Below are 27794 nucleotides of genomic sequence, written 5' to 3' on the forward strand. Positions count from 1 at the left end.
CATGAGTATGAGAGAGCCGAGAAGTAGATGTGAGAGAGCAAGAGAAGAGGCATGTCCGAGTAGAAAACGTAGCATTCATCGTCTAACATATCGCTTCGCGAGGATCGTGCGCTGCTCCTCTACTTCTCGTCTTCTTCTCCCTTCTCGTCGCTCTATCGCCGCTCGTCCGTCGCTCTCTGCTCGTTCTCTCTCCTCGCTTATCGTTCTCTTCGCGCCCTCTCCTCTCTCGTCTCGCCCCTACTGCGCTCGTGACCGCAGCGTCGTACTCGTCTCCTCTCTGCCTCGTCTAATCTTCTTCTTCTGCTTCTCTCTCTCTCCTCTTCTCTTCGCCGCCGTCTCTTCCCTCTCTGCCTCTCGCGTCGCTTCGCGTCCCTGTCTCTTCACGGCCTGTTCGTCTGCCTTCCAGCTCGCTCGCTTCGCTGCGGCTCGTCTCCTCTCGTCTGCTCCGCTCGCTCGCGGCGCTGTGCGCGGCTGCCTCGCGCCGCTCGCTCGTCTCGCTCTTCCCTCCCTCGGCGCGGCGCGTTTTGCTTCTCTGTCCGCCGCTCGTGCCGCTTCGCGACGCCGCCGCGGCTCTGTAGCACGGTCTCGCGCTACTCTCGTCGCCGCTATCGCAGATGATCCTCGCGATCTCTCGTTTGTGTTTGTCCCTGATTGGCCTGTGTGTAAGGAGTCCTCGCACGCATGTCTGTGGTTCATCTGCAGCACATTGTTACAGGACTGCGAACTAACATCACAAGTAGCAGACGAACGTCACCTCACCCGGACGGAACAGTTCAACGGGCGGCTTTCTGAGGAATGAGGTCCATACCCGCGCGCTCTTCCTACAACCCTTGTAGACCTCCATTACTCATTCTATCATATCACAACACACTACGCCCCACCCTTTCCCTGCCCAGCACCCGCTTAGAAAAGACGGGAGTAGAAAATACCAGTCAAAGGCACATAAGATCTGTAAATAATGCACTGTGCGGCTTACTGAGTCACGACAGTGGCAAATGCTGTCTATTATTTTCAACAGCTCTACACCGAGTGTGTATAGTGAGTGTGGAGTCATCAGCTGATCCGGTGTGGGGCTCACCTGCTGCAAGAGTAGTGTACTCCACTGCAATCGCAATCTCACTGAGTACACATAGTTCCCATACTCGATGGCATGAAGAAAATGAGGCTCTGAAAGAACAGATCACGAATAATAATCACCACCAAATGTTTCACAAGCAATCCTTCCTGTTTCCTCATCACCAGGGAAATAAAGAATCTGGACAGAGTGCTGTGTCAGAGTCTACAAACCTACGCAGGCCACTTAGAGTCGTACTTCACGTTCGCACGGACCATACTACTGGCAAACTCTGTAGATCACTCGCGTCGCTAGCTAGAAAAGCGGTCATCGTTGCTGAGTAAAAATCACCACCTGTGTGTGTGAAAGTGACACGCATAAAGGCCGAACATCCTATATATCATCGCACACCGCGCAAAGCGCTTGGAGATTTCACTGCCTGCAACTGCATGCTTCCCTGAGAACTGTATGTGTGTCCTGGCACCATAGGCGCACAGCTGAACTTTGATGAAATGTCAGTAGAATATTGGCAAGATAAAGTGAATCATGTTTTTCCTTCTTTCTCCTGATGTCTGGCTCAGACAGCACACTCACCAGCGAACAGGCAACGTTGGACTGGCGCGATTCGAAGGCACCGTGCCTGACCACCACCGGCCCACCTCCTCTCCAACCTGCTCCAGAGTAGCCATCTGAGAGAGAGAGAGAGAGAGAGAGAGAGCGAGAGAAGAGAGGAGAAACACAAAGAGAGAGATATCATGCAATACCACATACAGACATGCACACGGCCATACTATCATTTATAATCCTGGGTTTCTGTCGATGCCATTCCATCACGTGCACGGCTTTTCAATTTACGATGCAAACTTCAGCACATGCGCCGGAGCATATCCTTTGAATTTCCATGATTTAAATCAAAACTTCTGAATTAGCCTTTGTTACGATCCCTGCTTTATTTCCACCTCACAGCAGCATCAGTGAGGCTGTATGGGTCGGGCTCGACGCCGACAGACACGTCGGTCTCGTAATCTGCGAGAACATGCACAGTTCTACTACTCCAATATCACAGCCGCTTGTAACACTCTTTCAGCAGCCGGAGCACAAGATCTCTGGGAGAAAGCACAGTGTGTGTGCCTACAGTGGGTAAAGTCCCACTGCTGCAGCTATCAGTAAGCTGTCTCGGGTTGAGACTAACAAGATGAGTTCTTGGCCTTGTTAGTTCAGCTCACACCTACAGCTGTGAGCAAACCAGCCATACACATGCACCTCTGACTGCCCACTAATCTTCTGCACACAGCCTTATACCATTACACATTACAAAAATCCTTAAAGCTCCTCCAAAACTGCTCATCACAATCTAAATCTTTTGTCCATCTGAACCTTTCCTTGAACTCTCACAAACCCTGTAGCTATATTTAACATCATGTGTTTTCGCACTTAACCAAAAACATTTTCCACGGCCAGATAAAAGCTAGAGGCGGACGCTTTTTGGGGAATACTTTTGGATGGCAGTTCTTCTCAGGTTTGATAGATGATTTAAAAAAACAAACAAAATTCTGAATGAAATTCTCCATATTGGCGCACCAACATTCAGTTATCTTTAGCAAACAGAAAACAGTTCTACTTTTCTTGTCAATCACATGAACCGCCATGTTCCATTCTGCATAGCGTTCAGGACATTACTATGAGCTTAACTATTTGGGGGATCAACTTTTAGAGAGTGTAGATAAGATTTTTGGTTACATTTATTAGTTTGTTTTGACACAGTGTTGATATTCAGGATATATCTGCCTAGTCTAACCCCACGAGTTGTACAAAGGTGTACTCCTACATTCTGAGATGATAACTCTGTTGTCATCGTACCAGTTACAGAGATGGACCAGATATAGACCATTCTCTGCTCTCCTCTCTGATGGCTAGAGAAGTACTGCTAATAAACCAAACCTTCTCTGATGTGCTGTGTGAATCTTACTGCAAAGTGACCGGCGAGATTGCTTGCACGAATAAGCTACGAGACAGTGAAGGCTCAACTGTTAAGCTCTGGATTACTGATCAGCACTTCAGAGGTTAAGCCCAGCACTGCCACACTGCCCACTGATGGGCCCTGTGCAAGGCCCTTAACCATCTTTCGATCCACGTGGCGCTCTGTACATCACTGCACTGACCTCAACTCCTAACAGCTGGGAAGCTGGGTATGCGTAGAAAAAATTTCACAGTGCTGTAAAATACATGTCTCGAAAATAAAAACTTCTTCTATGATCCAGCACACATGCACGAAAGAAGCTTTAGCTTTCATATCATACACTCCAAAGCCGCTCATTCCCATAACTTTCTACCAAAAATATCCTACTATATAGCATTAAAAGCACGTTCACAGTAATCTTGAAACTAGCTGCACAACACTTCAACCATATCCTAACCGAACATCCTTCCATAACAATATCCCAGATCATCATAATCTCTTATCCCATGATCTTCTTTCCAAACATGCCAGCTCACCACACCCTGTACCTCTCAGCTGTGTGCTTCTGGAAAGGCCTCATGGTGCAGATGGGATTTAGAGAACTGAGAGATTTGATTTACTCTCACTGACTAATTCCCCTCTCTGCAGGAGCTCACAGGCATGGTTTTCCTGCTCTAATAATCACGAGAGGGTTAAATCGGGAGGAGAGAAGGAGGGAGAAGAGATTGTGATGTGCGCCCACGGTGAGAAATATAATCAGGCTCTCCTCAGAGAGTCTGCAGCAAAAAGAAGAAGAGAACATGTGCTGTCATACTGACTCCAGGTGACCTCTTCTAACTTTATTCACATCTACAATATATACCACAGCATGCTGCTCTGTGTCTGGGCGGTTACGGGGCTCACACACACACACCACACACACACACACACACACACACACACAAACCCTATATATGATAATATATATAGATATATATATATATATATATTATATATATATATATATACACACACACACACACACACATATCTATATACACACACCACACACACACACGCATACACATATATAGAGTGCAAACCATGAATCACAGGACAACCATGAGCTCAAAAATAAAATGCTCCAAAATGTGTGTATCGTCCTGTAAAAGCTGAACATGTCTGTGCTTCCAGACAGCTGTTAAGATCTTTAGACGCACTTGCCCTGCTGTGTGAGTCGTTCATCAGGACGAGGTATGATTCTGCTCATACTGGCAAGAGGAACTAGAGACAGCTTCGTCCTACACACAAGTGATTCACGCTGGGACGTTTCACTATCAGCACCACGAAGCTGTCTGTGGTAGTGCCAAGCGCTATTTAAAGAACCTGGTGCACCTTGACCTGAGTTTTACGAGCGATTTCATATTTTATCGTATTAAACCTTAAGTCTTTAGCAATGAAGTACTGAAGAGAATGTTTGTGTACATGCCTGTGTGTGTGTTGTGTGTGTGTGTGTGTGTAGGCAGGCTGTTGATTCTGACAGGAGCGTCTTGCTATACCTTTCTACTAGTACAGATGGAGCTGAAGGTATTAATGAGTGTGTGTCAGCATGCATATGTGTGCGAGTAAGAAGCTTGTAGTCTACCTGTGTAGTTACGGACAGGTGGGGTGAACGCGTTGGTCCCACATGCAAACAGTGTTTCATCATTACGAGGCACCAGCACTTTGATGTAGTTGTAGCACTCATCCTGTAAAGGCAAGAGACGTTTATAATCTCAAAGTGGATGACATGAAAACACACACACACACACACACACACACACACAGTTTTACCATAATCGCTGTCTATGGAAGCTTCCTCTCACAGAGATACAAGCAATCATTTAGAGCGCTTTGTGTGTGTGTGTGTGTGTGTGTGTGTGTGTGGTGTGTGTGTGTGTGTGTGTGTGTCTCTCTCTTTATACACGAACACCTGTGGTGCCAACACTAACAAGCAATCTGCACTACAGGAGCAGCGTCCACTGGGGAAGCAAACAAACTAAGGAAAGGGTGGGAAAGAGTGAGACAAAGAGCAAACCAGATGGGAAAAACACAAACTAAGAGAGCACAAACACATAAACTGAATATGCTGTGCTAGAAGGAAGTTGTATACTCACGCTGTTCTTGCCCCTCACTGTGCATTTCTCTACATCCTTTGTCTTCCACGTCAGTTTCTGCGCAAGACAAAAAAGGAAGGTGTCAGTGCCAGTCAAGTACGTCTCTGTAAACCCTGACCCTGCTCAGAACAACGGAAAAAATAAAGACATTTCATTAACTTAAATACATTGGAGAGAAACAGAAAGAGAGGGAGAGAGAATAAAATTGGGGATGTCAAAGAGGGAAATAGGGAGATCCATATAACCGTTAACAAGCTGTGGTGTGCGTGTGTGTAAGTGTTGGCACGGTGCTGGGTTACGTCATTAGGTGGAAAAATCGGAATGATTTCATCTCCGTTTTCTCTCTGCTGTCACACTAGCGAAACACACACACGCACCCTATTATACATTCAAGCACCCCATCCAGTGACTTTTCTACACCTAAACCATTAAAACTTTAAACTGTAAAATAAAATAATGCCACCAAAACAAACACACACACACACACCCCATCTGTTATGGTTTTCCCTGTGACACCCCCTAAAAGGGTGGGAACAGTAAAGTAAGACAGGGGAGGAACAGGGTGAGAAACGGAGGAAGATAAATGTTCAGCAATAATTTTATCCTCATGTTAGGTTTTCATGTTCTGCTACATAATGACTGTAGCATTCTATAAATAACAGTGATCCAGCAATGCTAACGCATGTGTAATCCAAGCACCTAAGACTGAAGCAGAAGAAAGCTACAGAAGCTCACAGGTGCTGTATAAATCACAGGAGGGCTTCACAAAGCAGACCTGGAAATATTTTCAATAGCGTATATTTGTGCTTGATCAGACACAATCAAACAGGGTCTGAATAAAGGATTACGCTATTTTAGGCAAGCGTTCAAAACAGTCCTGCTAATCTATTGCAAAGAAGTCCATTCATTTTGTAAGAGCTCGATGAATCATGATTTTTCATTGGCAGCAGAACATTAAAAAAATAAATATTTTCAGGTAACTCGTTTTCATTTGTCCCTCTCTACTGCGTTCATAAGTCAAATCATTTCAGACACATGTGATTCTTCTAGCTGATCAATGCGCTTGCGAGCAGGACCGTGTAATTGTGCTAATTGGAGCGTTTGTGTCTTAATGCAGAGATTTGGCTGCATGGAGAGACAGCTGAACTGGGAGGAAGTCAGCTCAGGGTTTCAGGAAGCAGAAACGCAGCAGGAGAACAGGCTCCGCGTTATCATAAAAGGACACGATAGATGCGCCGACTGGATTCCCTGTCCTTTCACAGTAAATGCGCTGCTACCTCAGAAACCCTTAATGTTCCAAACAAGCGGAGAAAGGGGATGAGATATGGAGGAGGGGAGAAGGGCTGGGGCAACTAAGTGCTCTGAGCTATAGCGTGGATGCTGAGAGGGGAGCATTAGTGCTATTCATTTCAGAGTGCTGCGGGCAACACGGTGCAGCTCATTACATCACTGGCTGTCGGAGAGACAGAGAGATAGAGAGAGACAGGCAGAGATAGAGAGAGACAGGCAGAGATAGAGAGAGAGCGGGAGAGAGAGAGCGAGGGAGAGAGACACAGAGAGATAGACGGAGAGACAGAGAGACACAGAGAGAGAGAGAGAGAGAGAGAGAGAGAGAGAGAGAGAGAGACGCTTACCTGCTGAGGGACGATTTGCTCAGTCGATAGCGCAAGATTGACGACAAAAACGTGATCCCTGCAACACACAACACAAGGAATCAAGGACTCAAAGACACAGAAGGAAGACGACGGAGTGAGCAGGGTTCTCCGTCAGTCACCTCAGCTGAATGAGACTGATTAGGCCTCGATTCATGCGGTGCGTTATCTAGGATGGGGGTATATGTGCGAGGAAGGGATAAGGTGCTTATCAATGAACGCAGATCTGCGCAAGCCTGGAGTGTGTGATTCATCACTGCCTGCCACAGTCAACCAAGCACACCTACAGTAGTTTAACACAAGCTCCAAAAAGATCATGTACAGCTCCGAGTCAGATGCATTTAATGTGAGAAGTGCTCAGGTCATACTGAATGAGATTGAAAAATGTTTGCATTTGAAAAACGCTGAAAAATTGGTGCTGATGTGGCAGGAATGATATTACAGGTTGTCCTAAAACCATATTTTTAGGTGGGGTGGTGGAATCGGTCACATGACCATAGACATTCATTTCAAGCATCCGCCAGAGAAAACAGCTGTTTACAAGCGAGTAAATAAAGCATTTTTGTACAGATAGAACAGGTCAGGGATTAGAAATGATGTCTGATGTCACTGGGGCTGAGCCAATATATTATTGTGATTAATACGTTTGAATTTTACATACTGTATAAATTTAATAATGTCATTCATTAAGAAATGAAAATATTTCACCAAAATATTTTTATTTGAATTTGTTTTTCCAATTATCGTTCGCAATATTATTATTATTATTATTTTTTTACATATTACATACACATTATATATACGTTTTCATAATTTCTTATTTTTAAAACATGTTTAAACTGTAACCGACCATTAGTGACATTTTAGTAGGAATACACTTCCACAGCTTACTGTATCTTTTTAAGTAGTTTAACATAATTGGGTCTGATTGATATACTGGTCGACTGCTAACATTTCCAAAGCAGAGTGGTGTAGGGAGTAAAACTTGTACTAGTACTAGTAGTAGGTTAAGATTACAGGGTCGACACATGCATCTCAGATGAAGTACAGATGTGAGATACGAGCTTCATCCTATCTAGGAGATCACAGGTTTTTTTGGGTTAAGAAAGGGCAAAATCATTCCACTTAATGGCCAGTGATAAAGCAGCAGAATGTCGGTGGTAGTGGTGATGACAGACTGACCTGGCAGCAATGTACAGCATGTGGTTTATGCGCAACATTCTCTGGAAGTCCAGACCCAGCCGCACCGTGTCATTATCTGACATGTTGCCCTGGAAACCAGGGTACAGGTAGGAGTCTGCAGAGCGAGAGAGATATAAGAGTTTTATAAAACAGAGCCAGAGAGAAAGAAAAGCGAGAGAAAGAGAGAGAGAGAGAGTAAGGGATGAGAGAGGGAGAGATTAAGAAAGCAGAACTAAGAGCTCTCAGGAGTAATCAATACTTTTCAATAACAGCCATACCTGATATGTTTAGAACAAACAAGTAAAAGCATTCATTCATATTAGCCCAAACTAATTATACAAGATGTAAGTCTATACTCTAAGTTATTAATACTCGTTGCACTCAACAGAGCTTTATTAAAATAATCCTCTTGAGAACACTCGGGCTCAAAGAAAAGCAATTCCTCATTCAGGATATCCTTTATTCATTATTTAGCAGTGAGGTCTGAGAAAGCCTCGGGCCTCTCTGGGGCAGAGTAAATTCAGGCGGCGCGTCCAATCTGTCAGCGCAAAGTGATGACTTCATTTAGCTAGCAGTGCCGGGCTGTGAAAGGTGAGATTAAGGCCTTCTCAGCACCCCCATTTTGCACATGCCATTTACCATGCAAAGGAAGCAGAACGCAATGTATCCTTAGTCAAGGGAACACTGTCACGTATGCCTCACTGCTTTTTCGATCAACAAAGCTGAGAAATTTGGTTATCTATCAATTTGGACTTTAGTATCTCTAAAGACAGTGTATAGAGTGATGGGCTCGACTCAATCGGTCTAAGCGGGTACATGATATGACACAAGACAAGACAAGATACAACTCCGGGATTAACGGCATCAGAAAAATTTCCCTCCCGCGTTTGCACAGTAAACACCATCTGATCTCAGCGTGCTCACCAGTGATCACAGTACAGACGTTATTCTCACTTCTGCGCACATACAGAGAAGAGAAAAGAAAAAACTCAAAGAAATCATTCAACCACTTCCCCCTGGACGACATGTAGTTACACGGAGACTGTGGTTATCGCGGCTCCCTGCAGTGGCAGACACTTAAAGCTGTACTTAAATCTCAACTGTCATTCTACCTCAGGAGTCGAATCAGCAGTTTTGTTTTAGATGCTGTTTTCTCAGAAGCGATTTTAAACAGCATGATTAAATGCGAGTTAAGAAATAAAGACGTGGCCTTGCTCGGTAAATAGGATAAAATTAGTGTCTAAATGTCAGTTGCATTCAGTCAGAGCTGAGAGTCAAATTTGGCTCTAGCGACTTATGTTTATTGCACTGAAGCCACTGTACTGAAGCACTGAAGCCACTGTGGAGCCAGGAGAACAGAGAGAGAGAGAGAGAGAGAGAGAAACTTTAACATCTTTTATCCTCTGTAGAATGATCAGGTCAACTGAGAGGCAGCGAGCAAAAGGGGTAAGTGGGAAGTGTGAAGTAAAATGTAGATAAGACGCGGGAACTGTCTGATGCTGGGCTGGTGGTTTTCTTGCTGAACTGCTAAAATATTCTACACTCGTTCTATAATTAGCCGAAAATTTTAGCTTGTCACTTTTGGGGTTTTTACACCTGGTCACTTCATGCGTTTTCTGTGATCCGATAGCTATCCGATCGTAAAAAGACCAGGTGTAAATGCCCTCCGAAACGGTTTCGAGACGGATATATACTCCTCCCAAACGGAAGTACGTCACTCGCAGGTGACTCGCGAGTCGTGCATCGTGCCAGAAACAAATATGTTTTCCCACCAGTGCTGGCTCCGATCTTTCACCCAGGTGTCTTGTTGGGTCTTAAAATGCACTGATGCCACCAGCGAAAATGCAGCAAACAGTAAATGCTATTTCAATTACCCCGGAAATGAGGTAAAATATATTTGCATATTGGGCGGGAGTAGAAAGATCAGATTGATATCCGATTTGCCAAGACGCATTTATGTGGCCTAATGTAAATAGAACAGTTTTAACAAATCAGATAGCTATCGGATCAGAGAAAATACATGAAGTGACCAGGTGTAAAAATGCTCTTAGTTCAATAACAGGTTTGTTTATTCATTTAGAAACCTAGCTATGGATTAATTAAAAACATAATTCCCTTGGCTGTCATTTACATGTACAGCATTTAGCAGACACCCTTATCTGGAGCAACTTCCATTTTTTTTTATCTCATTTTAATACAACTGAGCAATTGAGGGTTAAGGGCCTTATCAGGGCCAGCAGTGGCAGCTTGGTGGACGTAGATCGAACTCACAACCTTCCAATTGGTAACCAACACCTTAATGACTAGGCTACCACATCCCTTTCACCTGGACCCCTTCAATACAAGAATGGTATAATTCTTTCAGAGATATTGTTCTTATAGACAGATCATTGGCTACATCATCCATAAAGCCACAAGCTCAACTCTGAAATCACCTATTTTAGGACTAGAACATCATCTAAAAGGGTCTTAACAACGAAAGTAATGTCAAAGTATCTATATAATGTAACGTGTAACGTTGAGCGTGTACGTTTACTTGGCAGATATACGATTAACACCCAAAAAAATAAAAGGTGCACAATACAAGTTTAAACCAAGTTCATTTACACCCAAAAGCCTTTGTGAAGCGTTCTCACGTGTTGTTGTAATTAAGCAGTTCATGTAATATAATTATTGTTCATTCCCACAGTTCCAGTCATCGCAGGATACTATATGCTGCAGAATTTGTTATAAAGTGTTTTGCTATAGCTTACAACACACATGCTGCTTCTCTTTACTCTGTGAGTTAGTGTGCGCTCCTGCATTAAACAAACAACTTCGTTTCTGTAAGTAAAGTTGTGATACAAGAATGGAATCTGTTCCGCAGGAGATGCAGGAGGAAGAACCATCACTTGTACTGTTAATGTAAAGCTGTTGGGATGTGAGAGTTTTATTTTGACATTTTTATAGATGCTGACAGCGTCACACCAGCGTCAAATAAATTTCCTTTGTGAGCTTTTATATGTATTTTTTCACAGATTTTCCTTCCAGTTGAAACAATGAAAAGCACTAGATTTAATAGGCTTAAAAAATAACACCACAGAACTGTGGCTTACTGTATAACCCTGTTTAAAATTTGATCTGTATTATATCACATACACAACCACCGTGTCACATCCTTTTAGATATGCAACCGGGACACAACTCGTCACCTCGACACATCAGCGTTACCTGAAGGTTGGTTGAAGAACACCTTGCTTAACCCCAAATCCCTTTATGTGCTGCAGTGCAAAATAAGCCCTAAGAATGAACTCTTCTAGCAAACATTAAAACTAAATCTTTCTTCTGGGATCAGACTGACTGACAGACAGACAGGCAGCCTGTGGGCTGCGGCTGGCTCGATAAAGGTTCCACAAATGAATTCGGATTCGGTCATATGAATTCATCCTTTGGAATATAAAGGAACAAAAGATAAAGAAAAAAAATAAATAAATAAAAAGCTAGTGTCTAGTGGCTATAATGGCTATAATCTCAGGACTATAACTAATCTAGTTGAAAAAATGTTTCTAAAGAAGGCTGGTTGTGTGTAAATTCTTGGGTGTTGTGGATGTCCTTTTAGTTTTTTACTTCGGCAGGTAGGAATTAGTGTTGGGTTTGTGGTGAACTCGGAAATTACGCTGACCTGTTCAATTCCACTATATTCCACGTTTAATTAAGCTCCAGCTGTCCAGTGTCCACCCAAATGAGGTGAGGTTCACTTCTGAGTCTGGTTCCTCTCAGGTTTCTTCCTCATATCATCTCATGGAGTTTTTCCTGGCCGCATTGCCTCTGGCTTCCACGTTACGAATAACTGTTAGAGATATATACTAATTTATACTATAAACTTAATTTTAACATTTTTATTCTCTTTCTATGCTCACGTGAAGCTGCTGTGAGACTATGTGAATTGTTTAAAGTGCTATTCAAACAAACTGAACTGAATTGAATATTACTATAGTCGGTGTTGTAGACACTAAAGCACGTACTCTAATAGTGTGTCTGTAATACGTCAAAGTCTATGCTAGCATATAGATATCATGAATACTTGAAAATTCATACACACTATCTTCACCAGTCTGAGTATTTGTGCTGGATAACTGCTGATTAAAAAAAAAAAAAAAGCCATGTCTCTTGGTGTTTAGATAGCATTATGTTAGGGCATCTATTATGTGATGAATATGTTGATCAGGTAGTTTATATTCAAATGAAAGGTAAAGTCAATTTTATCAGCATGTCCTACTTGCATATGTCTATACACCAGCTTTGACATCTTGTCATCTTGTCTATCAGTGAATTATCGCTACATCTTGTCATCAGTAGGTGTTCAAACTTCTGGTTAAATGAAAGACATATCTCTTTAGCCAGGCATACACATAAAACATTCTATAACCCCGGTCTCCAGTACATCTAATCAAATGCACATTAGCATCTAGTCTTTGCTAATAACATGAACAGGAGCTAATCTAATTCGTCTCCACTTGCTTCTCTTTTATTCCCATCCTGAGGCACATTGAGCTTGCGTCAGCTCCAGTGGTGTTCAGCTTCATGAAGATTTCAGACCTTCAAAGAGAACTTCTCATGAGGACTTTGAGAAGAAACAAGCTCTTATTCAATACAAAAAAAGAACACTACATATGCTGTATCTCCATCACTGAGTATTTGAAGGCTTTTTGTCATGAAGTAGCTGGTGCAGAATCTATAATGATCTTCAACTGATGAGGCTAATTTATGAGTTGCTCAAGTAGCTCCGGGTGTTTACACAATTCCTAATACATCATTTTAATCACACTGAGTTTGAGTTTGGTTCATCTCAAGCTTTCTTCCTCAGATCAGCTCAGGGAGGTTGTTTACAGTATTTCTTCAGTCACCTCGAAACAGTGTGTGCTCTTTGCCATGGATCATGTACAGAGTAATATCCTCACTACATTGGTGGTTTCTTGCTTCAATTCATTCCATATTTGCATTAATTTAAACTGGACAAGAACACACCTGGATCGCCAGAGGTTGGCAGGTCTCTTTGGACATGAATGAGCTGCTCGCTGTTCGCTCTTCACTGCAAGTCCGCTGTATGTGTGAACACGGCGTTATATTTATCACAGGCGTGTGTGTGTGTGTGTGTGTGTAAAACAGTAGAAAGCTACAGTACCTAAAGCACTGACTAGTTTCCTACGTCTCGCCGCGCAACAATAAGATTAATCAGGAGGTATGTGCTTGCAGGGATATTCTTTTACTGGAGGCGTCTCTGAAACCCAAAAGGTGTAAACTGCAGCTTTTAATTAGTGTGCACTTTCAGAATGCTCCCTGTACAGGTCAGGGAATTAGTATAAGTAATGGCTACCCCTGTGAGCCTGCAGCACCACACACCACACACACACACACAACACACACACACACACACACACACACACACACACACACACACCACACACACACAACACACACACACAACAGACATAGACACAGGTGCAAACAGCTGATAAATGGGCTAATTAAATGTCTGGTTGTCTCAAGAGCTTTATTAGCCCCTGATATGCTAGGTTTGGTTGGTTGTATACACTCTCCACAAGAACCTTTGATTTCTGCATCGTCCTCATTTCCAATATTCTGTGCTCTTCTAGTTTGAGCTTTTCTACCTGGATTAGCCATAAAGGCTCCTGGATGTCTTCGTACTCTCAGATTTCGTTAGCTTACACAACCCATATTGCTGAAGTCAACAGAACACCACTGACCCATCTTCCCGAACACTCGTCCCTCCTTACTCATTTAAATAAACTGGTAAACTTATACTGTATGTTGTATGCTATAATGGGATCGGCTCCAGGTTATTTATATGTTTGGTGTGGGAACACTGTCGCTACCTGCCAAGTGCTGATACTTTGGCAGGCTGACCATCTGTAAGTGCTGCAGAACATTTCAAATATTCCTCCTAAAATCCATTCATCTTGATTTTTTTTGTGACTTTTGATAAGAAAACTATAAATAACCCAAAACCTGGAGTAAAGATTCAAACAATCTAAAAAGATAATAAGATCAATAAATCAATAAAGGAAACTGCTGACAAAGGTGTACATTTTTATGCTGTTCGATATCTAATATTTCTACATCCATCTGACCTCCGAGTGAAAAAGTGCCTACACCTGAGAATCACATAACCAAATTGTACTGATGTGTTTACAATCCTGAAAACCCCAAGAATGAGTTCTTAGTACTCACGCTCACTCCCGACTATGCTGATTGGCTCCAGGTCCTGGGGAAAGGGCATGGCAACGTTGGATAGCAGTAACAGGCCAGTGAGGCTAAGGGTCAGGGCCAGGAGGGGCCGCAACCCCCAAACCAACCGCATTTCAGCACCAGCTACAGCACTCAGGCCCACAGCATGACCCACAGCAGACTTCCTTCCACCTGAGAGAAACAGGCAGAGAACAAAAACAAAATTACAAATACTGACCTTAACACCATGAGATAAAAGATACTGTGTACTCTGTGTGTGTGTGTGTGTGTGTGTGTGTGTATGTATGTGTGCGTGTGTGTGTGTGTGTGTATGTGTGTATGTGTGCGTGTGTAAAGGCAAGGGCGTATTCCTTGCATGGCTTTTGTTTTGTAGGTTGAGAAGTGATATGTGCAACAGCATGATAATTTGACTCAGAGTGTTATGAAAGATTATCTAAAGTCGTCTCTGCGTCAGTGAAATAACGTTTAATTAAATGTCGGACAGGAGAGAATAAAAGATTGAAGGAGTGACTCTGCTCATTAAAAACCTGAACAGAATACTCAAACACTCCCATATAATTGAATTGAAACCCGTCCACAAGGGTTACAGGAGCGCTTCGATCTTGCAGCCTGCACTATGGTTTGGATTAAAAGATTTTTTTTTCTTCAGTAGGTTAATAAACAGCAGGGAGGAAAAGTAGCAGGAGTGCAGTGAAGTGAAGTGACAATCCCTGAGCAAGATGAGTGTGGACTGTGTCATATTGTAATTATTATGTAACTGTAATAAATGTCCTCATTAAAGGCAATGTTAATTGTGGTGCAGGCACATTTGATTAGAAGAAGCAACTGAGCTTATTGTGTCTAACTATATGATGTAGAATAGAGTGCTGCAGGCATGACAGATGACTGTTGGTCAACCTAGAAGTGATTGTTTCTCTGTTTAACTCGACAGACCGCCAGTAGGGTTTTTTTTAAAAAGGTTTAAAGAAAACAGGTTTTGCCTTCAACAAAAGTGTATAATTCGATCACATTTGATCATCTTCACGAATGAGACGCAACTTTTAGAAATTCTGAAGCATAAATACAAATCCTCAGAAGTAAAAAGCTACAAACTACATCACAGTCACATGGCGTTGGTCTTTCAGACTTGAATAAAAAACACATGTTGCCTGAAAAGGATTCACGGTGCTCTTTTGAGCTGGAAGTTTGCGATAACGTGATTACAAACACAAAAAGGCCGTAGTAACTGAGTTTGCCCCTATATATATATATTCCCCTAACATCCCTAGCAACTGCCGTATTCAAGACATATAAAAGCTTAAGAAAAACAGCAAGCGAGGTATATTACTGGTGTAGAATAAAATGTGAAAAAAGGTGAAGCACAGACGTTATTTCAGGCATTTAACCATAAACCCATTTAAAAAACCCACTAACTTCAGGATGATGGAAACAGAAGTGCTACAACCAGTGGCTGGGTTTTAGGACTCATTCCTACAGCATTGGAAGTGGTGACTCAAGCAGTTAAGGCTCCGGGTTGTTGATTGGAAGGGAGGATCAAAGTTCAAGTTCCAGCACTGTTGGGCCCTTAAACAAGGCCCTTAACCGTCTCTGCCCCAGGGGTGCTGTATAATCCAGGGGTGCTGTATAATCCAGCAGTGCTGTATAATCCAGGGGTGCTGGATGACCTTGCGCTCTGACCCCAACCTCCAAAGTTATGTGAAGAAAGAATTTCACCGTGCTGTAATGTATATGTGACAAAATACAAGCTTACAGACTAAAATAAATGTCAGATAAACTAGTTTAACTGGATAATCAATGTGGTATTGGCTTTCTGGTTTGATGATGCACTGTTAATCTACTAGACTTTCGGAAAATCTACAGAGAGCCATTCCCACACAAGCCCAAGCCACACAATTTTTTCAAGGAATGTTTAGTTTGTAGTTCGATGTCATTTTCAGAATGTCATCCTGAGTAAAGTGGAGGTTAGAGAGCCACCAGAGGCCCTCACGGGCACATTGCGGTGCACTGAGAAGCTTCATCCTGAGGCTTAGCACCCTGAGGAGAACAGCTGAGATAACTGTTATCAGCCACAGTGCTGAGATCGCTTAGGAGATTACATGGAGAAAGATAGCTCAGAGAAAAGGGGTGTGAGAATACTGACCAAAGGGACACCTGGTTCATTGACTCCAGCTCTTCAGTCTTTCATAGGTGACTTAACACAATTAACAACAAAGGCTGCTGGGAAAGCGCCTGTCTCTGCCAAATCTGACACAAGGCCAGAAGGGACACATCAAAATCTCATTTTCAGAACAGATTAAAAAAAAAAGGCCAGGGTGAAAAAAGATTAAAGTAATAAAAAAAAATAAAAAAAAGCCCAGCTGTCAGAGCAAGAGGGTACGTTTGAGCTGCGTTTCCCTCCAGTTGGATTATTTATGAGTGGCTGAATGTTTGTGTCAGATGAAGATTGAGCTGAAATGCTAATGTTATGCCTTGTTTACTCTGCAGGCTAATTGGACAGCCAGACAGACAGACAGCTGGAAGCTGCTACTAACTAAACACACTATAGCTAACCTGCATAAAAGTGTCTTAAAGAAGGAGAAAAAACATGTTCCTCTTTACATATTAATGACTGATTGAAGATATGGAGGAGAGAATAGGACGAGCTGAGATGCCAGTTCTTGTACAGAGTTCGAATTGGATCACAGACTCGGTCAACACAATTATGCGCCGTTATCAATATTCATACGTTCCAACCTCATTCACATTCCACAGCCACACAAGCATTTAGCAGCACGGTCAAACAATGATCACTATAGACTGGAAATGTAGGAGTGTGCAGCTGTTTATTTCATCAATTACAGTCAATGTCATTGCTATCACTGTCACACACACACACACTCTTACATACTAACCCATGTACACACAAACACACCAACCCATGTACACACACAAACACACCAGCCCATGTACTTTCACTCACACACAGCCACTTACACACTAACCCATTTACACACACAAACACACCAGCCCATGTACTTTCACTCACACACAGACACTTACACACTAACCCATTTACACACACAAACACACCAACCCATGCACTTTGTCTCTCTCACACACACACACTTACATACTAACCCATGTACACACACAAACACACCAACCCATGTACTTTCACTCTCTCTCACACACACACACACACAGACACACACACACACACACACACACACACACTCTTACATACTAACCCATGTACACACACAAACACACCAACCCATGTACATCTCTCTCTCTCTCTCACACACACACACTTACATGCTAACCCATGTACACACACAAAAACACCAACCCATGTATGTCTCTGTCTCTCTCTCACACACACACTTACATACCTACCCATGTGCGCGCACACACGTATCCATGTAAATTTTGTTAAATATCATTTTAAACCATGTAAGGCATTAAAACACTGTGCAGCACATCTGTTTTTCTTGATAAATTACTGCTCTACATAGCTTCAGCTAGCTAACACAAACTATTCCAACCTTAAAAGTCCACATTTAATATTTATTCATGTTTAGACGTTATTGGAACAATGAATGATTTGAATATACTCGACTCTGACAGCTACCATGATCCTAACTCTAACAATAACTGTGCTGTAACTGTATCATCTGAATGGACTAATGTTACCTGTCCGTTTTACTTTAATTTAGGATCCTGCTCATCATCATGCATTCTGTCATTTTCTGTCAAATCCTATTGGTAAAAATCCAGTAGGTACCACACACACACACACACACACACACACACACACACACACACACACACACACACACACACACACACACACACACACACTGTATATATGGCTTAATAAACTCAAATCATAATAATAATACCCTGGAATGCCTTTTAGAATGAAATTCACATCAGAGTTTTTTTTTCTTAGCAACTTCAGGAAATAAAACAAGATAAATGTTCAAAAAAATACTTTCACAACATCAGAACATTACTATCTGATTTTGGGGCTATAATGAAAGCATGCAAACAGTGAAGTATGTAACTAACACACTGATGTATTCTACACGAGCTACACACACAGCCAGACCCCTGCTTCAGCACCGGCTAAAGGCTAATGTAAGGCTACAGAGCACCAAGCAAGGGCTGAGATGCTCTTTGTCAAGGATTTGCTTGTCACTTGGCCTTATCAGACTCACAGTCGGGGCTGTGGGTCCTGCGCTGACACACGGAACAAAATACATGCCCTTTCACTCTCACACACACACACACACACACACACACACACACACACACACACACACACACACACACACACACACACACACACACACACACACACACGCTGACCAATGCACGCACATACAAGCACACACACGTACACGCACTATTGTTGCAGAAACCAGTCTGGTTCAGACGACCGGTCCACATGAACACAAACAAACAGCGATTATGAAGCACTGCCACATGCTCGACTGCAATAATAGCTTTTTGTGAGCTATTTATTATTTATTATAGAGCACAACAGACTCACTGGTTCTGCTCCATTGCAATAACATCTTGTGATCAAGAGAGTGTGAGCATGAGAGAGAGAGAGAGACTTCGTCATCAACAATATTCTGATAAATTACAAACAGATCTATGATTCAGTTGAACGCTGGATATTTGTTCATTTGTGGCTTTATATGGAGAAGAAAGTTCTGTGAAATATGTCTTCAACTTTCCCATCAACACTCTTAGGGCCATATGTCTAGTTCCCATGTACATCCTGAAACTTGCTGCGACGTCAGTCTTTGCCGCAGAGCATTTCCGCAGTCATTAATAGATACCCAATAAAGGCCCTCACTCAGCACTGAAGACTGATTCCAGCTCTGATAGGCTCCAGAAGCTAGTGGACTTGTCACTTGGTTAATTAAATGACCTAAATGAATTTGGCCTTAATTACTTCCCCTTGCTACTCCGTCTCATGCCTCCATCACTTCAGTCACACTGAACGACTCCAGGATCGGCGCAGTTAAATTCCGAACAGTATCAGCCAGATAAGTCCCGAAAAATCAAATCAATTGGATTCAGGTTCAGTTCAGTTTAATTAGTAAAGCTGTGGACATTGGGCCATATGCGACTGATTCTGAGAAAAGAACACCAGACCATCATACCCATATGTCAAGTCAAGTCGAGTCGAGTCAGGCGGCTTTCATTGTCTATTCAACCGTATATAGCTATATATATGCAGTACAAAGTGAAACATGAGACAACGTTCAACTAGAGCAATTGTAAACATATTGAAATGAGGTGTGCTACATATTTGGTTCTTCCTTAAACTTTTGCTACAGATTTAGAAGCACACAGTGTTTTTGTATGTCGGAACATTCCATTTTCCTAAAGGGGATCTATTGCCGCTGTACACAAAGCGAGATCCATGAAGACATAGCTGGAGTAGAAGAACTTGACTGACCCTCGGTATGAAGCGTAACGCTGACTGCACCCCAGGCTTCCTCACCCGACATCAGCGCCCGATCTCGCTAATGATCTAGTCGCTAAATGAGCATAAGTTCTGCAGCACTGGTCCAACATCTAGTGGAAAACCTTTTCAGAAAACTAGATGTTTTTAGAACAGCCAACGGGAATAAATCAAGCATTTGTCTATAGTATAAACTCTATACAGTGTATTTCAACTGTAGTTTGACACTAAATCTTCTATATCTAACAAGCTTAAAATAAATAAAGTTCATCAAAAAAAAAAAAACAGACATAAAAACAAAAACAAAAAAAATGATTCATTGGAAAAATGCAAACAAAATATGTTAACTCAGTTTTAAATGTTTAAATAATTCTCTATTTTCACTGATGATAATATTTGTTATTGCTTCTCATATCCACGATTTTAGAACATAACCTTGTGAAAGCTACGTTTCTGCACAGCACGGGACCGAGACATGAGGCCCCATCAGGAGAGAAAATAAACAGCAGGAGCATAGCAAGAAACCTAAATCCGTAAAATCCATACACCACAACAGTGTTATCACTAACAGAGGCCCTCCAAACACATACAGTCCCACATGAACTTCTCTGAAACAATGTACTGCTTGACTTGTACACCGTGTCCTTGAGAAATCTCGCCAATCTGTAATCAGTCGGGATTTAAAAATACTGTTCGCCAAATATGAGGTGTTGACAAGCTGACAGCTGTTAGGGGAACAAGGCATGGAGGATTTCTGGGCATTAGCTGCTTAGAGTCTGAGGATAGAGTGCCTCTGGGGTTGTGGATTGATTATGTGACATTCGTTTCCAAGTGCCGAGGCCGGCGGTTGCACTTAGGCCGTCAGGTGCTCCTCTCGTGTCTGACGCGTCCCTAGTCATGCAGAGTATCTTTACGGCGAATGTCCAACACGTGGAGGTGGGGACATCTTAAAAAGATCTACATCAAGTTAGTGGAACGGCTCTGCTATGTGTGCCTGTGCTCCACTGACTAAAACCACAAGGGCCATATTTAAACGTGATGAGTATTACGCACATTTCAGAAGACGTGCCCATGATCTGATTGCTTCGGTTATCTCTGCTTTGGAGCAGAGCCTTGCATGCTTTGGGACCCTTACCTGAATAAGCCCTCGTCTCTTCCCCCTCTGTCTACATCACCACACTTAATGAAGGCACGTGTCCCTGGACTTCCTCTGTCATTTCAAACATGATTAGGCAGGTTAGTGCGTGAGCTCTCTACGGCCCATTACCCCCCAGCCACTGCGGCAAGGACCTGCTTGTAGCTGTGCCATTTAACATGGCCACAGCTAGCCTCTCTGAGGGAAGACTGCACTGGCACATGTGGCTTCCAGAAATTACCCCTCAAACTTCCGGGACCCCCCTGAGAAGCTTCAAGATCGTAAGGACAGACGAGAAGGGCTGTACGACTAACAAATGGGAACAATGCATATAAGCATCCAAATAACTTTGCCTAAGGGGAGTTTACATTGCAAATGATCGCATCTTATTGCCACCGTTAAATCCTCACATGGCAGGACTGCCTGGCAGATTGTGCTTTTTTTTTTTAATGATATTCCAAAGCTGATTAGCAAGCCCAAGGAACAGCTGTGCCGAAAATCTGAGGTGCAAATGAAGCGCAAGCCTTTAAAAACAAGGCCATAGTCATTTCCCTTGCTGAGCATGTGAAATGTATTAAAGAAAATGTCGGAATCTAGAAAACAGCCAGCTTCTGAGAAACAAACAACTGCGTATATTGTCTTTATGTACTTAATCCCGCCAGTTAAGGAGCTCCAGGAAAAACAAGGGCAGGAGACGTAGCCTGTAATTCGGCTGTACAAAGGCACCATTGTCTAATCACAGAGTGTGGTTGTAACCTGCTAACGGTGGGTCAGTTTGTCAGTGAGCATCAAGAGACAGATCCCATGATACCGGTCACGTGGGTCTCAGTGAATCATAAAAAACAACAACAACACAACCGCAAGCTTTGCTGAGACAGTCAGACGTGGCTATACTTTTACAGACCACTGTGACCCTTGTGTCTCCATTAGATAAAATTCGACTGTAGAACTGAGTAAGAAGAGTCAAAATAAGCTCTGGTGAATTGATGGCCTCGCTGCCTGGGTGTGTGCTAAACGCTGGTGGTGCTAACACCTGTTTAGTGTTACCGTTTCATTAACCACCTCACAGCCAAGACAGTCAGAAAAAGCTCCTAATTATATTTTCCGTGGGTGTCCATCCTGCTGCTGGACTACTAAATTGGAACTGGGATCGTGCAGTGCTGGGCAATTATCATCCAATGACCCCTACAGCTGCGAAAGAGAATGTGAAATTTCAGACATGTAATGTCGCAGTCTCACCGAGTTTAAGGGGATTGCTAATTAAAAGCTTTTAAAAATCACCACTTCAAGTTCAAATACATGCACACACAAATCTACCACATCTACACCCCACAGCCTGTATTAGGCATCTTCAGACAAAAGAGAATTCTTTTATACTACTTCAGAACAACTTGTGAAGAAATTCCACAGGTTCAAGATTACTTGTTAAAATCAGACGTCAGACCACGATGTTGACCGTGTATTAAAGGGGCTTTTTTTTTTCTGTTCCGGGAAAATAGTCGCGTCAGAGCCGATAAAAGCAGGACTCTGGAAATTGCCGGAAACTGCAAGAGCATGTTGAGGCAGTGTGAGTGACGGTAAGTTTACTTGTTGTAATAGATGTGCACAGAGAATCAATTCAGCAGACAGACAACATCCTTGGCCTCATTTGGGATTAGGAGCAAATAGATGGGTGTCAGAACCATCAGTGCTCTCTCTCTTCTTTATCAGGGCAGTGGCATGAGCATGAGCTCAAAATGAATGCCTCAGTGGCATTCCAAATGTGTGTGTGTGTGTGTGTGTGTGTGTGTGTCTTGTCTATAGCATCGAGGTCACAGTCATCTTGCTATCGATGCCAGTTCACTAATCCTACAGGGAGAGAAAGTATCTGCCACTGGCACTGGGCTTCAGACAAACATGTCAAGGAGGAGGAGGAGGAGGAGGAGGAAGAGGAGGAGAAAAAGGTCACTCAACAGTCACTGGAGCCCCTTTGAGTGGCTAGTCTTTTCTGGAATTCTGCGTGGACTAAAGAATTCGGTTGACACTGTAAGAGGTGCGAGTGCCAATCTGAATACTATTAAAGCTTGTGATAAAGTGCTTAAATAAACCGTTACAGTGCTTTCCACTCTGTATAATACTGTTATTGTCACATTCTCTCGACACAACAAGCCTTTTTTTTTTTTTTTTTTTTTAACTGAATGAAATATTCAGAGAGCTCTTGATGTAGTAAAGGAGAGTGAAGCACTCGGGCACAAACACAGTACTTGGCCTGGTGCGTGAGAAAAGCCCTGTAACAGACTAGACAACAGAAGAAGTCTATGTACAGCCAGGTGCTGCATTCACAAATCACATTTATTTATTCAGCATGTGAGAAGAGAGAAAATGGTGATGATTATCCACCAGAAACAACTGAGTCACAGAACGAAAGTACACAAACAGACACACAATACTACACAACACCTATAAGGGGTTTTCCCCCGTTAAAAACCCTGACGTTTGTATTCTCTACACCTCTGGAAGTTTCCAGTGGCACCGTCGGCCAGACGATGGCCAGACACGAGCGCGGGATCTCTGCCAGACGGCAGAAAGCCACAAGCGCAATCAATAGAAAAACCACAGTGAGGTCATTCCGCTGCCAGACATCAGAAAGGCATGACCCGTCCTTCCCCATAGCTCCTGTCTTCTAGAACAATGGTCTGCATACACAGTGCAGCTCATTCTCCTTAGGAATCAGTCATATGGAAAAGACAGGGGGAAAAAAAACAAAACATGGATTTCTTTCTCAGTTCTTTCATGCTCCTGTCTTAACCGTGAACCGAGTCTGAGAATCCTGCACAATTATTCAGAATATCATTTATCCGTCTCGCTTCTGTCTTACGTTTCAGGTTATGAATAAAAGTAAACACTACACGTGTACACTCTCTCTCCACCTCACTCCCTCTTCCGTTAATAATTTAGTTTGTTATTGAGAAACCTAACCTGCACTGCTATTGACAGAAATTCGAGCAGGCCCCCTGTCGAAGGGCGTTATAATTGGAAAGTGGAGTGTGTGTGCAAGAGGAGCTGGCAGAGCAGCAGGAAAAGCTTGACTCTCGCACTTCTGCATGCAGCTCTATTTTTACAGTCTGTTCTAGGTCTTCAAAAAGCACTGCCTGGGTCCTGACTGCAAAAGTCATCACAGGCATGCACGTAAGATCACAAGCACACACACACGGACACACACACATGCGCACGCGCACACACACACACACCAAAGAGAATACCCTGAGGAGGTGAGCAAGTGGGTAAGCAGGGATGAGCAGTGCTGATTGGGAGAAGGTTTAGACAGAGTCTTTATCAAAGAGCTGCAGAGCACTTGTCACAGCGGCATGACGCACACTCCCACTCAGTCATCAAACTGAGCATAGCACCACACGATTCCAATTAGACTGACAGACAGAGACACAGACTGAGTGCAAGTGTGTGAGTGAGTGAGTGTGTGAGTGAGTGAGTGAGTGAGTGAGTGTGTGTGTGTGTGTGTGTGTGTGAGTGAGTGAGTGTGTGAGTGAGAGTGAGTGAGTGAGTGACTGAGTGTGTGTGTGCGTGTGAGTGAGTGAGTGAGTGACTGAGTGTGTGTGTGAGGGTGTGTGAGTGAGTGAGTGAGTAAGTGTGTGAGTGAGTAGAGTAAAGCAGGATGGAGTAGAGAAGAGTAGAGCAGGGTGGAGAAGAGTAAAGCAGGTTGGAGAAGAATAAAGCAGGATGGAGAAGAGTAAAGCAGGATGGAGAAGAGTAGAGCAGGATGGAGAAGAGTAGAGCAGGATGGAGAAGAGTAAAGCAGGATGGAGAAGAGTAGAGCAGGATGGAGGAGAGTAGAGCAGGATGGAGAAGATTAAGCAGGATGGAGAAGATAAAGCAGGATGGAGAAGAGTAAAGCAGGATGGAGAAGAGTAAAGCAGGATGGAGTAGAGTCGAGCAGGATGGAGAAGATAAAGCAGGATGGAGAAGATAAAGCAGGATGGAGAAGATAAAGCAGGATGGAGGAGAGTAAAGCAGGATGGAGTAGAGTAAAGCAGGATGGAGAAGAGTAAAGCAGGATGGAGAAGAGTAAAGCAGGATGGAGAAGAGTAAAGCAGGATGGAGAAGAGTAAAGCAGGATGGAGAAGAGTTAAGCAGGATGGAGAAGATAAAGCAGGATGGAGAAGATAAAGCAGGATGGAGAAGATAAAGCAGGATGGAGAAGAGTAAAGCAGGATGGAGGAGAGTAAAGCAGGATGGAGGAGAGTAAAGCAGGATGGAGAAGATAAAGCAGGATGGAGAAGATAAAGCAGGATGGAGGAGAGTAAAGCAGGATGGAGGAGAGTAGAGCAGGATGGAGAAGAGTAGAGCAGGATGGAGAAGAGTAAAGCAGGATGGAGAAGAGTAAAGCAGGATGGAGAAGAGTAAAGCAGGATGGAGAAGAGTAAAGCAGGATGGAGAAGAGTAAAGCAGGATGGAGAAGATAAAGCAGGATGGAGAAGATAAAGCAGGATGGAGGAGAGTAAAGCAGGATGGAGAAGATAAAGCAGGATGGAGAAGATAAAGCAGGATGGAGTAGAGTAAAGCAGGATGGAGAAGAGTAAAGCAGGATGGAGAAGATAAAGCAGGATGGAGAAGAGTAAAGCAGGATGGAGAAGATAAAGCAGGATGGAGAAGATAAAGCAGGATGGAGAAGAGTAAAGCAGGATGGAGGAGAGTAAAGCAGGATGGAGGAGAGTAAAGCAGGATGGAGAAGATAAAGCAGGATGGAGAAGATAAAGCAGGATGGAGGAGAGTAAAGCAGGATGGAGTGGAGGTGTATTACAGAGAAGAGCAGTCTGATGGAGGAGAGTAGCAACACTAACACTGTTTGGTTACATGTGTGTTTGTGTATTTTGTTTTTTTATCCAATGCCCTATTTCCCCAGAGTAAAAGGGACTAGCAGGAAGATAAAAATGATACCCGGCTCAGTCCTGCTGTGAAGATGAAATGCTCGGCTTAGGAAGAGAGAAAAAGACCAAGCGTGAGACAGACACATTCAGAGAGACACACACAAAATTAGATGCAGAAGGACAGAGTGTCTCGTCCTCAGATCACAACATCAAACCCTCGTCTCTCATAGCTTATATTTATATATATATAGCTCCCATTGACATTGAATAAATTTTCATGAATGAGAAAGCGTGTATATATATATATGTGTGTGTGTGTGTAGATCGAGGGGGGGATAGATCGAGAGAGTGCGGCGGTGGTAAGAGACAGATAAAAAGAACCCCCAAGTTGTGTGTGATAGGCCTGCAATGCTCAAAAGCTCAGCTCCACTGTGTCTGTGAAAGTATAGTGTATTAATGCTGATCCAACACACACACACACACACACACACGCACACACGCACACCTCTGAACCATTATCTATAGATTTATTTTTCTGCTTTTCTTCTTCTTCTATAATCATCATCATCATCATCATCATCATTATCATCATCTTTTCACAAACCTATAGTACAGTGTTGAGTATAAGCAATAGTCAATGTAAATGGTAACAGTGTCCATCACAAACGCCGCCCACTACATGGCATGCAAAAACAACAATGTGAATAGAAGATATGACAATGTTGTGGACATTATAGCAATCTTTTATGATGGAGGTTCTGTGTGGGCAAATAAATGATGTGCCACCAGAAGCACTGGGAACAAATGTGCCAGGTGAACACAAACTCCAGAAATGTGAAATATGTGAACTATATTTGGTCTAGTAATGGTTTGGAAGGACAGAGGCCAGGAGGCAAGCAGAAAGGTGATGAAGATGCTAAAGTAAACTGAGGCCTCTGTGTGTTTGATGTGGTAAGAGATGGAGACATTTCAATGGTAGTGCGATGAAAAAGCAGCTGATATGAGCTTTGAAATTAAGTGAAGGAACAAAAGTAACAAGCAGATAATGATACTTAGATCTATGCAGCCAGTTAGTGGAGTTTAGGACACAAACAGCAGATTTGTTCCCCACCAAAAAAAAATATCACTGTTTCAAGTGTACAACAAACAGACGCTTAATGAGGCCACCGACAGAGCAAGAACTAAATCTGCAAGGTAACAGGAAACGGTGCGGTGTGTATTATCACTAAAGTAGAGAAAATATCTCTAGAAAAATTACTTAAAGGTTTTAGATAGTAATTTCATATTTAAAAAAAATGTTCACAAAAAAAAAGAATTCAGCTACAGCAGAAGCCTTGAATATATCGTGGCCCGGAGCAAACCGAGTGCATTGCAGTAATCGTGTGTCTCTAACAGCAGTCAGGGATTACGCTTAAATGCTCCGAGTCGTGATGGTGTCCGTGTACAGTAAAACCAGGTCAGAAATACAGCTAGCGAGGAAGAGTCAATATTCCAGCAAATCTTAAAATCAGGATCTGGAACCTTGCTGAGGGCATTACTGCAAAATGGACACAAACAACTACCACCATCGCACAGGCCAGAACCTTGAGAGTGTGTGTCTCTCTCTCTCACACAAACACACATACACACACACATGAAGAGCCCTCAGACAAACCAGTTAGTCCACACTGAAACCATCTGCCAGTCCTCAAGATCTCGATATTCTTAAGAGCTCACTTTTATACTCTGACTGTGTGTAATGGTATTTTAAAACCACGAAGCAACAAAAAACAAAACTGCGAAACAACCAACGCTGACTGAAATGGCATTTTCTGCCACTCTCGCCTCGCAGGCAAACCGCTGAGAGTGAAACTCGTTGAATCACAAGAGGTCTGTGGTGTGTAGTAAACCAGTAAAGATTAGCCATTGTGTTTTGCCGGGCCCCCCGCCCGCCCCCTTTGGTTTGTTTTGGTGTCGCGAACCGACCCCCCCCCCTCCCCCCCCCCCCCAGGGCACACCGCGTTCCGGTGTGTGCGAGATGAATAATGTTGTTGGCCTGTGTGAGTCTCCCGTAGATTTGAAAACTGACTCTCACCAAGTCAGCCCAACGCTCTGGTTAACA

The 27794-nt window shown here is 43.0% G+C and overlaps 1 protein-coding gene and 1 long non-coding RNA gene across 7 annotated transcripts in view; both read right to left on the bottom strand.

The window, feature by feature from the left end:
- The window catches only part of sema6e (sema domain, transmembrane domain (TM), and cytoplasmic domain, (semaphorin) 6E), a 163491-nt gene that overhangs the window by 35182 nt on the left and 100515 nt on the right, over positions 1 to 27794 (bottom strand). The window lies entirely within an intron of this gene.
- LOC125140838 lies at positions 4656 to 6810 on the bottom strand. The gene is made up of 3 exons (XR_007140101.1): positions 6784 to 6810; positions 5150 to 5206; positions 4656 to 4741 (listed from the first exon to the last, which is right to left on the bottom strand). It is a non-coding gene; the product is annotated as an uncharacterized LOC125140838 (long non-coding RNA).

Source organism: Tachysurus fulvidraco, chromosome 3 (assembly GCF_022655615.1).
Source record: "Tachysurus fulvidraco isolate hzauxx_2018 chromosome 3, HZAU_PFXX_2.0, whole genome shotgun sequence".
In the NCBI taxonomy this organism is placed as follows: domain Eukaryota; kingdom Metazoa; phylum Chordata; class Actinopteri; order Siluriformes; family Bagridae; genus Tachysurus; species Tachysurus fulvidraco.